The sequence below is a fragment of the Tenrec ecaudatus genome, chromosome 7, assembly GCF_050624435.1.
Source record: "Tenrec ecaudatus isolate mTenEca1 chromosome 7, mTenEca1.hap1, whole genome shotgun sequence".
NCBI lineage: Eukaryota > Metazoa > Chordata > Mammalia > Afrosoricida > Tenrecidae > Tenrec > Tenrec ecaudatus.
Window position 1 is genome coordinate 45,604,125 of NC_134536.1, and position 12,923 is coordinate 45,617,047.

Sequence of the window (12,923 nt, forward strand, 5' to 3'; positions counted from 1 at the left end):
TGTTACAGTGTTGGAAGTCGGCCTGGTTTATGACTTTCAAATCATTCATTTGCTGATTTCAAAAATACCCTAGATCATATTCTTAGGTTTACTATGTTCCTATAACTACTTAAAGTAACATCTCTGACAAAGTATGTCATGCAGCATCTCTGATTTGTCACCCAATTTCTTATCGTCAAAAACATCAGCGTCTTGAGAGCAGAGATTTTTTTTCCATTTGGGTTCACTGAGGAAGCCCCAGGGACAGTAATGTGTGCACGTGGTAGGTGCTGATCCCATGCGTGACCTGGAGGAAGGCCTGTGCAGGTTGGAAAAGCAGGGTTGGGGTTGTTGGCACCCTCACATGTCCTGCCATCTCGTGCAGAGGAACTTGACTTTTCCTGCTGACACTGCCATTCCGGATTTTGACTCCAGAAGAGGAATGGTAATTTGCTTTCAACAGAAATAAATGAGAAAATATTATCAAAGGCCTCAAGTCAAAAGAAAGGGACAAAACCGTCCTCCAACCTGTTATTTATCTTAATCTTCTTTTGAGTGAGTCTTTGTGGTCCTCAGTCCCTTAAGCACCTCCTAAGGATGGACGACATCAGATGCAGGAGATGAAAGGCAGCCAAAGCCTCAGATTAAAAAACCAGCGAATGCCCAAATAATGGCACTGGGCTACATACAGTGTGTGCAGGCAGGAGTAGCACTGGGCTACAGTGCGTGCAGGCAGGAGTGGCACTGGGCTACAGTGTGTGCAGGCAGGAGTGGCACACTGGGCTACAGTGCGTGCAGGCAGGAGTGGCACTGGACTACATAAAGTGTGGGCAGGCAGGAGTGGTATTGGGCTACAGTGAGTGCAGGCAGGAGTGGCACACTGGGCTACAGTGTGTACAGGCAGGAGTGGCACTGGGCTAGTGTGTGCAAGCAGGAGTGGCACGCTGGGCTACAGTGTGTACAGGCCGGAGTGGCACTGGCCTACAGTGTGTGCAGGCAGGAGTGGCACTGGGCTACAGTGTGTGTAGGCAGGAGTGGCACTGGGCTACAGTGCGTGCAGGCAGGAGTAGCACTGGGCTACAGTGTGTGCAGGCAGGAGTGGCACTGGGCTACAGTGTGTGCAGGCAGGAGTGGCACTGGGTTACAGTGTGTGCAGGCAGGCGTTGCACTGGGCTACAGTGCGTGCAGGCAGGAGTGTCACGGGGCTAGTATGTGCAGGCAGGAGTGGCACTGGGCTACAGTGCGTGCAGGCAGGAGTGACAATGGGCTACATACAGTGTGTGCAGGCAGGAGTGGCAATGGGCTACAGTGTGTGCAGGCAGGAGTGGCACTGGGCTACAGTGTGTGCAGGCCGGAGTAGCACTGGGCTACAGTGTGTGCAAGCAGGAGTGGCACTGGGCCACAATGTGTGCAGGCAGGAGTGGCACTGGGCTACAGTGAGTGCAGGCAGGAGTGGCACACTGGGCTACAGTGTGTACAGGCAGGAGTGGCACTGGGCTAGTGTGTGCAAGCAGGAGTGGCACGCTGGGCTACAGTGTGTACAGGCCGGAGTGGCACTGGCCTACAGTGTGTGCAGGCAGGAGTGGCACTGGGCTACAGTGTGTGTAGGCAGGAGTGGCACTGGGCTACAGTGCGTGCAGGCAGGAGTACCACTGGGCTACAGTGTGTACAGGCAGGAGTGACACTGGGCTACAGTGTGTGCAGGCAGGAGTGGCACTGGGTTACAGTGTGTGCAGGCAGGCGTTGCACTGGGCTACAGTGCGTGCAGGAAGGAGTGTCACGGGGCTAGTGTGTGCAGGCAGGAGTGGCACTGGGCTACAGTGCGTGCAGGCAGGAGTGGCACTGGGCTACAGTGTGTGCAGGCAGGAGTGGCACTGGGCTACAGTGTGTGCAGGCCGGAGTAGCACTGGGCTACAGTGTGTGCAAGCAGGAGTGGCACTGGGCCACAATGTGTGCAGGCAGGAGTGGCACTGGGCTACAGTGTGTGCGGGCAGGAGTGGCACACTGGGCTGCAGTGCGTGCAGGCAGGAGTGGCACTGGGCTACAGTGTGTGCAGGCAGGAGTGGCACACTGGGCTGCAGTGCGTGCAGGCAGGAGTGGCACTGGGCGACATACAGTGTGTGCAAGCAGGGGTGGCACTGGGCTACAGTGCGTGCAGGCAGGAGTGGCACTGGGCTGCAGTGTGTGCAAGCAGGAGTGGCACTGGGCTACAGTGTGTGCAGGCAGGAGTGGCACTGGGTTACAGTGTGTGCAGGCAGGCGTGGCACTGGGCTACAGTGCGTGCAGGCAGGAGTGGCACTGGGCTAGTGTGTGCAGGCAGGAGTGCCACACTGGGCTACAGTGTGTGCAGGCAGGAGTGGCACTGGGCTACAGTGTGTGCAGGCCAGAGTAGCACTGGGCTACAGTGTGTGCAAGCAGGAGTGGCACTGGGCCACAGTGTGTGCAGGCAGGAGTGACACTGGGCTACAGTGTGTGCAGGCAGGAGTGGCACACTGGGCTGCAGTGCGTGCAGGCAGGAGTGGCACTGGGCAACATACAGTGTGTGCAAGCAGGGGTGGCACTGGGCTACAGTGCGTGCAGGCAGGAGTGGCACTGGGCTGCAGTGTGTGCAGGCAGGAGTGGCACTGGGCTACAGTGCGTGCAGGCAGGAGTGGCACTGGGCTATAGTGTGTGCAGGCAGGAGTGGCACTGGGCTACAGTGTGTGCAGGCAGGAGTGGCACTGGGTTACAGCGTGTGCAGGCAGGCGTGGCACTGGGCTACAGTGCGTGCAGGCAGGAGTGGCACTGGGCTAGTGTGTGCAGGCAGGAGTGCCACACTGGGCTACAGTGTGTGCAGGCAGGAGTGGCACTGGGCTACAGTGTGTGCAGGCCAGAGTAGCACTGGGCTACAGTGTGTGCAGGCAGGAGTGGCACTGGGCTACAGTGTGTGTAGGCAGGAGTGGCACTGGGCTACAGTGCGTGCAGGCAGGAGTAGCACTGGGCTACAGTGTGTGCAGGCAGGAGTGGCACTGGGCTACAGTGTGTGCAGGCAGGAGTGGCACTGGGTTACAGTGTGTGCAGGCAGGCGTTGCACTGGGCTACAGTGCGTGCAGGCAGGAGTGTCACGGGGCTAGTATGTGCAGGCAGGAGTGGCACTGGGCTACAGTGCGTGCAGGCAGGAGTGACAATGGGCTACATACAGTGTGTGCAGGCAGGAGTGGCAATGGGCTACAGTGTGTGCAGGCAGGAGTGGCACTGGGCTACAGTGTGTGCAGGCCGGAGTAGCACTGGGCTACAGTGTGTGCAAGCAGGAGTGGCACTGGGCCACAATGTGTGCAGGCAGGAGTGGCACTGGGCTACAGTGAGTGCAGGCAGGAGTGGCACACTGGGCTACAGTGTGTACAGGCAGGAGTGGCACTGGGCTAGTGTGTGCAAGCAGGAGTGGCACGCTGGGCTACAGTGTGTACAGGCCGGAGTGGCACTGGCCTACAGTGTGTGCAGGCAGGAGTGGCATTGGGCTACAGTGTGTGTAGGCAGGAGTGGCACTGGGCTACAGTGCGTGCAGGCAGGAGTACCACTGGGCTACAGTGTGTACAGGCAGGAGTGACACTGGGCTACAGTGTGTGCAGGCAGGAGTGGCACTGGGTTACAGTGTGTGCAGGCAGGCGTTGCACTGGGCTACAGTGCGTGCAGGAAGGAGTGTCACGGGGCTAGTGTGTGCAGGCAGGAGTGGCACTGGGCTACAGTGCGTGCAGGCAGGAGTGGCACTGGGCTACAGTGTGTGCAGGCAGGAGTAGCACTGGGCTACAGTGTGTGCAAGCAGGAGTGGCACTGGGCCACAATGTGTGCAGGCAGGAGTGGCACACTGGGCTGCAGTGCGTGCAGGAAGGAGTGACAATGGGCTACAGTGTGTGCAGGCAGGAGTGGCACTGGGCTACAGTGTGTGCAGGCCGGAGTAGCACTGGGCTACAGTGTGTGCAAGCAGGAGTGGCACTGGGCCACAATGTGTGCAGGCAGGAGTGGCACTGGGCTACAGTGTGTGCGGGCAGGAGTGGCACACTGGGCTGCAGTGCGTGCAGGCAGGAGTGGCACTGGGCGACAGACAGTGTGTGCAAGCAGGGGTGGCACTGGGCTACAGTGCGTGCAGGCAGGAGTGGCACTGGGCTGCAGTGTGTGCAAGCAGGAGTGGCACTGGGCTACAGTGTGTGCAGGCAGGAGTGGCACTGGGTTACAGTGTGTGCAGGCAGGCGTGGCACTGGGCTACAGTGCGTGCAGGCAGGAGTGGCACTGGGCTAGTGTGTGCAGGCAGGAGTGCCACACTGGGCTACAGTGTGTGCAGGCAGGAGTGGCACTGGGCTACAGTGTGTGCAGGCCAGAGTAGCACTGGGCTACAGTGTGTGCAAGCAGGAGTGGCACTGGGCCACAGTGTGTGCAGGCAGGAGTGACACTGGGCTACAGTGTGTGCAGGCAGGAGTGGCACACTGGGCTGCAGTGCGTGCAGGCAGGAGTGGCACTGGGCGACATACAGTGTGTGCAAGCAGGGGTGGCACTGGGCTACAGTGCGTGCAGGCAGGAGTGGCACTGGGCTGCAGTGTGTGCAAGCAGGAGTGGCACTGGGCTACAGTGTGTGCAGGCAGGAGTGGCACTGGGTTACAGTGTGTGCAGGCAGGCGTGGCACTGGGCTACAGTGCGTGCAGGCAGGAGTGGCACTGGGCTAGTGTGTGCAGGCAGGAGTGCCACACTGGGCTACAGTGTGTGCAGGCAGGAGTGGCACTGGGCTACAGTGTGTGCAGGCCAGAGTAGCACTGGGCTACAGTGTGTGCAAGCAGGAGTGGCACTGGGCCACAGTGTGTGCAGGCAGGAGTGACACTGGGCTACAGTGTGTGCAGGCAGGAGTGGCACACTGGGCTGCAGTGCGTGCAGGCAGGAGTGGCACTGGGCAACATACAGTGTGTGCAAGCAGGGGTGGCACTGGGCTACAGTGCGTGCAGGCAGGAGTGGCACTGGGCTGCAGTGTGTGCAGGCAGGAGTGGCACTGGGCTACAGTGCGTGCAGGCAGGAGTAGCACTGGGCTACAGTGTGTGCAGGCAGGAGTGGCACTGGGCTACAGTGTGTGTAGGCAGGAGTGGCACTGGGCTACAGTGCGTGCAGGCAGGAGTAGCACTGGGCTACAGTGTGTGCAGGCAGGAGTGGCACTGGGCTACAGTGTGTGCAGGCAGGAGTGGCACTGGGTTACAGTGTGTGCAGGCAGGCGTTGCACTGGGCTACAGTGCGTGCAGGCAGGAGTGTCACGGGGCTAGTATGTGCAGGCAGGAGTGGCACTGGGCTACAGTGCGTGCAGGCAGGAGTGACAATGGGCTACATACAGTGTGTGCAGGCAGGAGTGGCAATGGGCTACAGTGTGTGCAGGCAGGAGTGGCACTGGGCTACAGTGTGTGCAGGCCGGAGTAGCACTGGGCTACAGTGTGTGCAAGCAGGAGTGGCACTGGGCCACAATGTGTGCAGGCAGGAGTGGCACTGGGCTACAGTGAGTGCAGGCAGGAGTGGCACACTGGGCTACAGTGTGTACAGGCAGGAGTGGCACTGGGCTAGTGTGTGCAAGCAGGAGTGGCACGCTGGGCTACAGTGTGTACAGGCCGGAGTGGCACTGGCCTACAGTGTGTGCAGGCAGGAGTGGCATTGGGCTACAGTGTGTGTAGGCAGGAGTGGCACTGGGCTACAGTGCGTGCAGGCAGGAGTAGCACTGGGCTACAGTGTGTACAGGCAGGAGTGACACTGGGCTACAGTGTGTGCAGGCAGGAGTGGCACTGGGTTACAGTGTGTGCAGGCAGGCGTTGCACTGGGCTACAGTGCGTGCAGGAAGGAGTGTCACGGGGCTAGTGTGTGCAGGCAGGAGTGGCACTGGGCTACAGTGCGTGCAGGCAGGAGTGGCACTGGGCTACAGTGTGTGCAGGCAGGAGTAGCACTGGGCTACAGTGTGTGCAAGCAGGAGTGGCACTGGGCCACAATGTGTGCAGGCAGGAGTGGCACACTGGGCTGCAGTGCGTGCAGGAAGGAGTGACAATGGGCTACAGTGTGTGCAGGCAGGAGTGGCACTGGGCTACAGTGTGTGCAGGCCGGAGTAGCACTGGGCTACAGTGTGTGCAAGCAGGAGTGGCACTGGGCCACAATGTGTGCAGGCAGGAGTGGCACTGGGCTACAGTGTGTGCGGGCAGGAGTGGCACACTGGGCTGCAGTGCGTGCAGGCAGGAGTGGCACTGGGCGACAGACAGTGTGTGCAAGCAGGGGTGGCACTGGGCTACAGTGCGTGCAGGCAGGAGTGGCACTGGGCTGCAGTGTGTGCAAGCAGGAGTGGCACTGGGCTACAGTGTGTGCAGGCAGGAGTGGCACTGGGTTACAGTGTGTGCAGGCAGGCGTGGCACTGGGCTACAGTGCGTGCAGGCAGGAGTGGCACTGGGCTAGTGTGTGCAGGCAGGAGTGCCACACTGGGCTACAGTGTGTGCAGGCAGGAGTGGCACTGGGCTACAGTGTGTGCAGGCCAGAGTAGCACTGGGCTACAGTGTGTGCAAGCAGGAGTGGCACTGGGCCACAGTGTGTGCAGGCAGGAGTGACACTGGGCTACAGTGTGTGCAGGCAGGAGTGGCACACTGGGCTGCAGTGCGTGCAGGCAGGAGTGGCACTGGGCGACATACAGTGTGTGCAAGCAGGGGTGGCACTGGGCTACAGTGCATGCAGGCAGGAGTGGCACTGGGCTGCAGTGTGTGCAAGCAGGAGTGGCACTGGGCTACAGTGTGTGCAGGCAGGAGTGGCACTGGGTTACAGTGTGTGCAGGCAGGCGTGGCACTGGGCTACAGTGCGTGCAGGCAGGAGTGGCACTGGGCTAGTGTGTGCAGGCAGGAGTGCCACACTGGGCTACAGTGTGTGCAGGCAGGAGTGGCACTGGGCTACAGTGTGTGCAGGCCAGAGTAGCACTGGGCTACAGTGTGTGCAAGCAGGAGTGGCACTGGGCCACAGTGTGTGCAGGCAGGAGTGACACTGGGCTACAGTGTGTGCAGGCAGGAGTGGCACACTGGGCTGCAGTGCGTGCAGGCAGGAGTGGCACTGGGCAACATACAGTGTGTGCAAGCAGGGGTGGCACTGGGCTACAGTGCGTGCAGGCAGGAGTGGCACTGGGCTGCAGTGTGTGCAGGCAGGAGTGGCACTGGGCTACAGTGCGTGCAGGCAGGAGTGGCACTGGGCTATAGTGTGTGCAGGCAGGAGTGGCACTGGGCTACAGTGTGTGCAGGCAGGAGTGGCACTGGGTTACAGCGTGTGCAGGCAGGCGTGGCACTGGGCTACAGTGCGTGCAGGCAGGAGTGGCACTGGGCTAGTGTGTGCAGGCAGGAGTGCCACACTGGGCTACAGTGTGTGCAGGCAGGAGTGGCACTGGGCTACAGTGTGTGCAGGCCAGAGTAGCACTGGGCTACAGTGTGTGCAAGCAGGAGTGGCACTGGGCCACAGTGTGTGCAGGCAGGAGTGGCACTGGGCTACAGTGTGTGCAGGCCTGAGTGGCACACTGGGCTGCAGTGCGTGCAGGCAGGAGTGGCACTGGGCAACATACAGTGTGTGCAAGCAGGGGTGGCACTGGGCTACAGTGCGTGCAGGCAGGAGTGGCACTGGGCTACAGTGCGTGCAGGCAGGAGTGGCACTGGGCTACAGTGTGTGCAGGCAGGAGTGGCACTGGGCTACAGTGTGTGCAGGCAGGAGTGGCACTGGGTTACAGTGTGTGCAGGCAGGCGTGGCACTGGGCTACAGTGCGTGCAGGCAGGAGTGGCACTGGGCTAGTGTGTGCAGGCAGGAATGCCACACTGGGCTACAGTGTGTGCAGGCAGGAGTGGCACACTAGGCTAAAGTGTGTGCAGGCAGGAGTGGCACCTGGGCCACAGTGTGTGCAGGCAGGAGTGGCACTGGGCTACAGTGTGTGCAGGCAGGAGTGGCACACTGGGCTGCAGTGCGTGCAGGCAAGAGTGGCACTGGGTGACATACAGTGTGTGCAAGCACGGGTGGCACTGGGGTACAGTGCGTGCAGGCAGGAGTGGCACTGGGCTGCAGTGTGTGCAAGCAGGAGTGGCACTGGGCTACAGTGTGTGCAGGCAGGAGTGGCACTGGGTTACAGTGTGTGCAGGCAGGCGTGGCACTGGGCTACAGTGCGTGCAGGCAGGAGTGGCACTGGGCTAGTGTGTGCAGGCAGGAGTGCCACACTGGGCTACAGTGTGTGCAGGCAGGAGTGGCACTGGACTACAGTGCGTGCAGGCAGGGGTGGCACTGGGCTACAGTGTGTGCAGGTAGGAGTGGCAATGGGCTACATACAGTGTGTTCAGGCAGGAGTGGCACTGTGATAAAGTGTGTATAGGCAGGAGTGGCACTGGGCTACATTGTGTGCAGGCAGGAGTGGCACTGGGCTACACTTTGTGCAGGCAGGAGTGGCACTGGTCTACACTGTGTGCAGACAGGTGTGGCTCACTTGGCTACAGTGTGTGCAGGCAGGAGTGGCACTGGGCTACAGTGTGTGCAGGTAGGAGTGGCACACTGGGCTACAGAGTGTGCAGGCAGGAGTGGCACTGGGCTACAGTGTGTGCAGGCAGGAGTGGCACACTGGGCTACAGTGTGTGCGGGCAGGAGTTGCACTGGGCTATAGTGTGTGCAGGCAGGAGTGGCACTGGGCTACAGTGTGTGCAGGCAGGAGTGGCACTGGGCTACAGTGTGCATGCAGGGGTTGCACACTGGGCTACAGTGTGTACAGACAGGAGTGGCACTGGGCTACAGTGTGTGCAGGCAAGAGTGGCACTGGGCTACAGTGTGTGCAGGCAGGAGTGGCACTGGGCTAGTGTGTGCAGGCAGTAGTGCTACACTGGGCTACAGTGTGTGCAGGAAGGAGTGGCACACTGGGCTACAGTGCATGCAGGCAGGAGTGGCACTGGGCTACAGTGTGTGCAGGCAGGAGTGGCACTGGGCTACAGTGTGTGCAGGCAGGAGTGGCACTGTGCTACAGTGTGTGCAGGCAGGAGTGGCACTGGGCTACAGTGTGTGCAGGCAGGAGTGGCACACTGGGCTACAGTGTGTGCAGGCAGGAGTGGCACACTGGGCTACAGTGCGTGCAGGCAGGAGTGGCACTGGGCTACAGTGTGTGCAGGCAGGAGTGGCACTGCGCTACAGTGTGTGCAGGCAGGAGTGGCACTGGGCTACAGTGTGTGCAGGCAGGAGTGGCACTGGGCTACAGTGTGTGCAGGCAGGAGTGGCACTGGGCTACACTGTGTGCAGGCAGGAGTGGCACTGGGCTACACTGTGTGCAGGCAGGAGTGGCACTGGGCTGCAGTGTGTGCAGACAGGTGTGGCTCACTGGGCTACAGTGTGTGCAGGCAGGAGTGGCACTGGGCTACAGTGTGTGCAGGTAGGAGTGGCACACTGGGCTACATTGTGTGCACGCAGGAGTGGCACTGTGCTACAGTGCGTGCAGGCAGGTGTGGCACTGGGCTACATACAGTGTGTGCAGGCAGGTGTAACACTGGGCTACAGTGTGTAAAGGCAGGAGTTTCACTGGCCTACAGTGTGTGCAGGCAGGAGTGGCACATTTGGCTACCGTTTGTGCAGGCAGGAGTGGCACTGGGCTACAGTGTGTGCAGGCAGGGGTGGCTCTGGGCTACAGTGCGTGCAGGCAGGAGTGGCACTGGGCTGCAGTGTGTGCAGGCAGGAGTGGCTCTGGGTTACAGTGTGTGCAGGCAGGAGTGGCACTGGGTTACAGTGTGTGCAGGCAGGAGTGGCACTGGGCTACAGTGCGTGCAGGCAGGAGTGGCACTGGGTTACAGTGCGTGCAGGCAGGAGTGGCACACTGGGCTACAGTGCGTGCTGGCAGGAGTGGCACATTTGGCTACCGTTTGTGCAGGCAGGAGTGGCACTTGGCTACAGTGTGTGCAGGCAGGAGTGGCTCTGGGCTACAGTGCGTGCAGGCAGGATTGGCACTGGGCTGCAGTGTGTGCAGGCAGGAGTGGCTCTGGGTTACAGTGTGTGCAGGCAGGAGTGGCACTGGGTTACAGTGTGTGCAGGCAGGAGTGGCACTGGGCTACAGCGTGTGCTGGCTGGACTGGCACTGGGCTACATACAGTGTGTGCAGGCAGGAGTGGCACTGCGATACAGTGTGTACAGGCAGGATTGGCACTGGGATACACTGTGTGCAGGCAGGAGTGGCACTGGGCTACAGTGCGTGCAGGCAGGAGTGGCACTGGGCTGCAGTGTGTGCAGGCAGGAGTGGCTCTGGGTTACAGTGTGTGCAGGCAGGAGTGGCACTGGCTTACAGTGTGTGCAGGCAGGAGTGGCACTGGGCTACAGCGTTTGCTGGCTAGACTGGCACTGGGCTACATACACTGTGTGCAGGCAGGAGTGGCACTGGGTTACAGTGCGTGCAGGCAGGAGTGGCACACTGGGCTACAGTGCGTGCAGGCAGGAGTGGCACTGGGCTACAGTGCGTGCAGGCAGGAGTGGCACTGGGCTGCAGTGTGTGCAGGCAGGAGTGGCTCTGGGTTACAGTGTGTGCAGGCAGGAGTGGCACTGGCTTACAGTGTGTGCAGGCAGGAGTGGCACTGGGCTACAGCGTGTGCTGCCTGGACTGGCACTGGGCTACATACACTGTGTGCAGGCAGGAGTGGCACTGGGTTACAGTGCGTGCAGGCAGGAGTGGCACACTGGGCTACAGTGCGTGCAGGCAGGAGTGGCTCTGGGCTACAGTTTGTGCAGGCAGGAGAGTGCAGGCACGCTTTCTGAACTGCACACTTACCACCTTCTTGGTCTTGCCTGAGTCCCCCCGCCCCCCACCCCCTGTCTATCTCTCTCCTGCTTTTCCTCTTTCTTTTCCCTTCATTCCCCTATTGTCTCCTCCCCGTCCTTTCTTCCTGATCTCTGAGTTCTGTGAGACGCGTCCTTGATGGTCAAGGTCTATCTGTATTCCACAGACGAGTGGCCGTGGATGACTTGTCCTGCACTGTACTTAAAGGAAAAAGAAACAACTTTCTAAAGTCTGATATCAGGAGTGTGTTTCATTTAAAGACACCTCAGATTGATGGTAAACATTCACCTAAATCTTTCTTTCTTATCTTCTGGAACTACATCTACATCTCCTCCACTCTAAGAATTGTTTGTTTGTTTTAGCACATCTCATCTCATCTTAATCTGCACAATCACTCTATCAAATATAGGGCACGGCATAATAGTTACCATTTTGGGGTCAAAAAACTAGACGACTCGCCCAAGATCGCAGCCCTGTTGAGTTAGTTTGGATTTCAGCTCTGGCAGTCTTTTCATAGGTCTTCCCTGAAAGCCTGAAATCATCACCAGAGAAAGCATTTAAATAGATTTCATGTAACCTATCAGGTCAAAAAGGCAATGCATCTTAGACGCTCAGTAGAAAAGGATAAACTGAGTTTTCTAGGGCACTGAAGTAAGAAAAATATGTGACAGTCTGTCTCCATAAAGATTTACAACCTTGCAAACTCTATGGAACAATTTTACTCTGTGCTCTGGGATCAAAACAGCTCAGAATTCTACTCACCAGGAGTGGGTTTGGTTTTTATTTGGGGGAGGGCGGTGGACAGAGTCATAGAATTAAGTTAATCACCATACCCATTCCTCCTCCCCCTTCCCTGGAAAACAACAACATACCCTTAATTGGGCTGTTTGGTAATAACCTCAAGTACGGACCACACCCACAGAGGGTTAATACCATTCACATCCTTTGATATCTGCAGGAGTGCTGGTATATTTCGTGGCTTTCACGAAAATGCTTCACTGGACCATGTATGCCACCCAGCTATTACTAAGCTGCCCTAATATTAATTTAAAAAATCCCTCTAGGGGTGTGTGAACCAGAAGCCCCAAAATTCGTGCCACCCAAGGAAATAAAATTTTGTTGCCACCACATAGAAAAACTCTTGTGTTTTCCTTAGATTTTATTTCAACAAAATACATGTTGAAAAATCACATCTGATTTTTATTGAAATTTCCTAGGCAGTTAGATGTGGGTGTGTTTTCTTTGAATTCTGTAGCTCTTCGACTCTTTCTCTGTGCTCTTTGCTTTTCTTACCCATATGTTTTGGTGCTGCTTTAATGAAAAATGTGGGACCCCTGGGCTGGGGGTATTAGACATGAGGGAACTTGTTATATGTGTAGGGAGGGGGATGGGTGCTTTCTGCTTCTTCTTTCCTTTGCATCATCATGTGTCTCCGGACCAATTCAGGAGAGAGTAAGAGCAGATCCCAAATGACTGCTGTGTTAGCAACAAAAGGCTTTCTTCGCTGTCCATTAAATTTTTATATTTTGTAAAAGTGACTAGACTTATGTCATTAACTTATGTAAGATTGAACATAAATTATGATGCCTCAAAAACCAAATTTCAATAGATAGATACAATTTATTTCCTCCTCCGCGTTCAAGCATTGTGTTAAGATGGTCGAAAGTAGGTTTTGGTAATTACGCCAGCAGAGGCCACGCAAGACGGCGAGTCAGACTGTGTGAGGTCTGAAAAGGCTGAGCTGGCCCCTCCTAACGTCCAGTGTCCTTTGTCTCATGATTTGTGCGATAAATCTTTCTGAGACTAGTAGAGACTTTTTTAATGCTGAAAAAAAGTTATTTCTAAGTTCTATGAATACAAAACATTGAAAATCCTTTCTGTGTCGAAATGCTGGGATTTAAAAAAGGAAAAAAAAAAGCAGTTGTTTTTGAAGGGCTAGGTTCTTGTAAAATGTTTGTGATCACTCCAGTAACACCTGCTCTCTCCCCCTATTTTCGCCATCCTTAGTTCTCTTGTAGGTTATTTGAAAATGAGAGTAAGGAATCAGAACTATTGTTCTGATTCTTTCCTAAAATCTCACTCACACGAAGCCTTGAGTACTGCATGTCCTAATAATCTCTCCAAAAGAACCTTCCATGCCTGCTCA

At 57.3% G+C, this 12,923-nt stretch overlaps 1 non-coding gene across 1 annotated transcript; it reads left to right on the forward strand.

Moving 5' to 3' along the window:
* Positions 1-12,405: 12,405 nt before the first annotated feature.
* LOC142454147 (small nucleolar RNA SNORA81) lies at positions 12,406-12,570 on the forward strand. Its single transcript, XR_012785667.1, has one exon. It is a non-coding gene; the product is annotated as a small nucleolar RNA SNORA81 (small nucleolar RNA).
* The last annotated feature ends 353 nt before the right edge of the window (positions 12,571-12,923 follow it).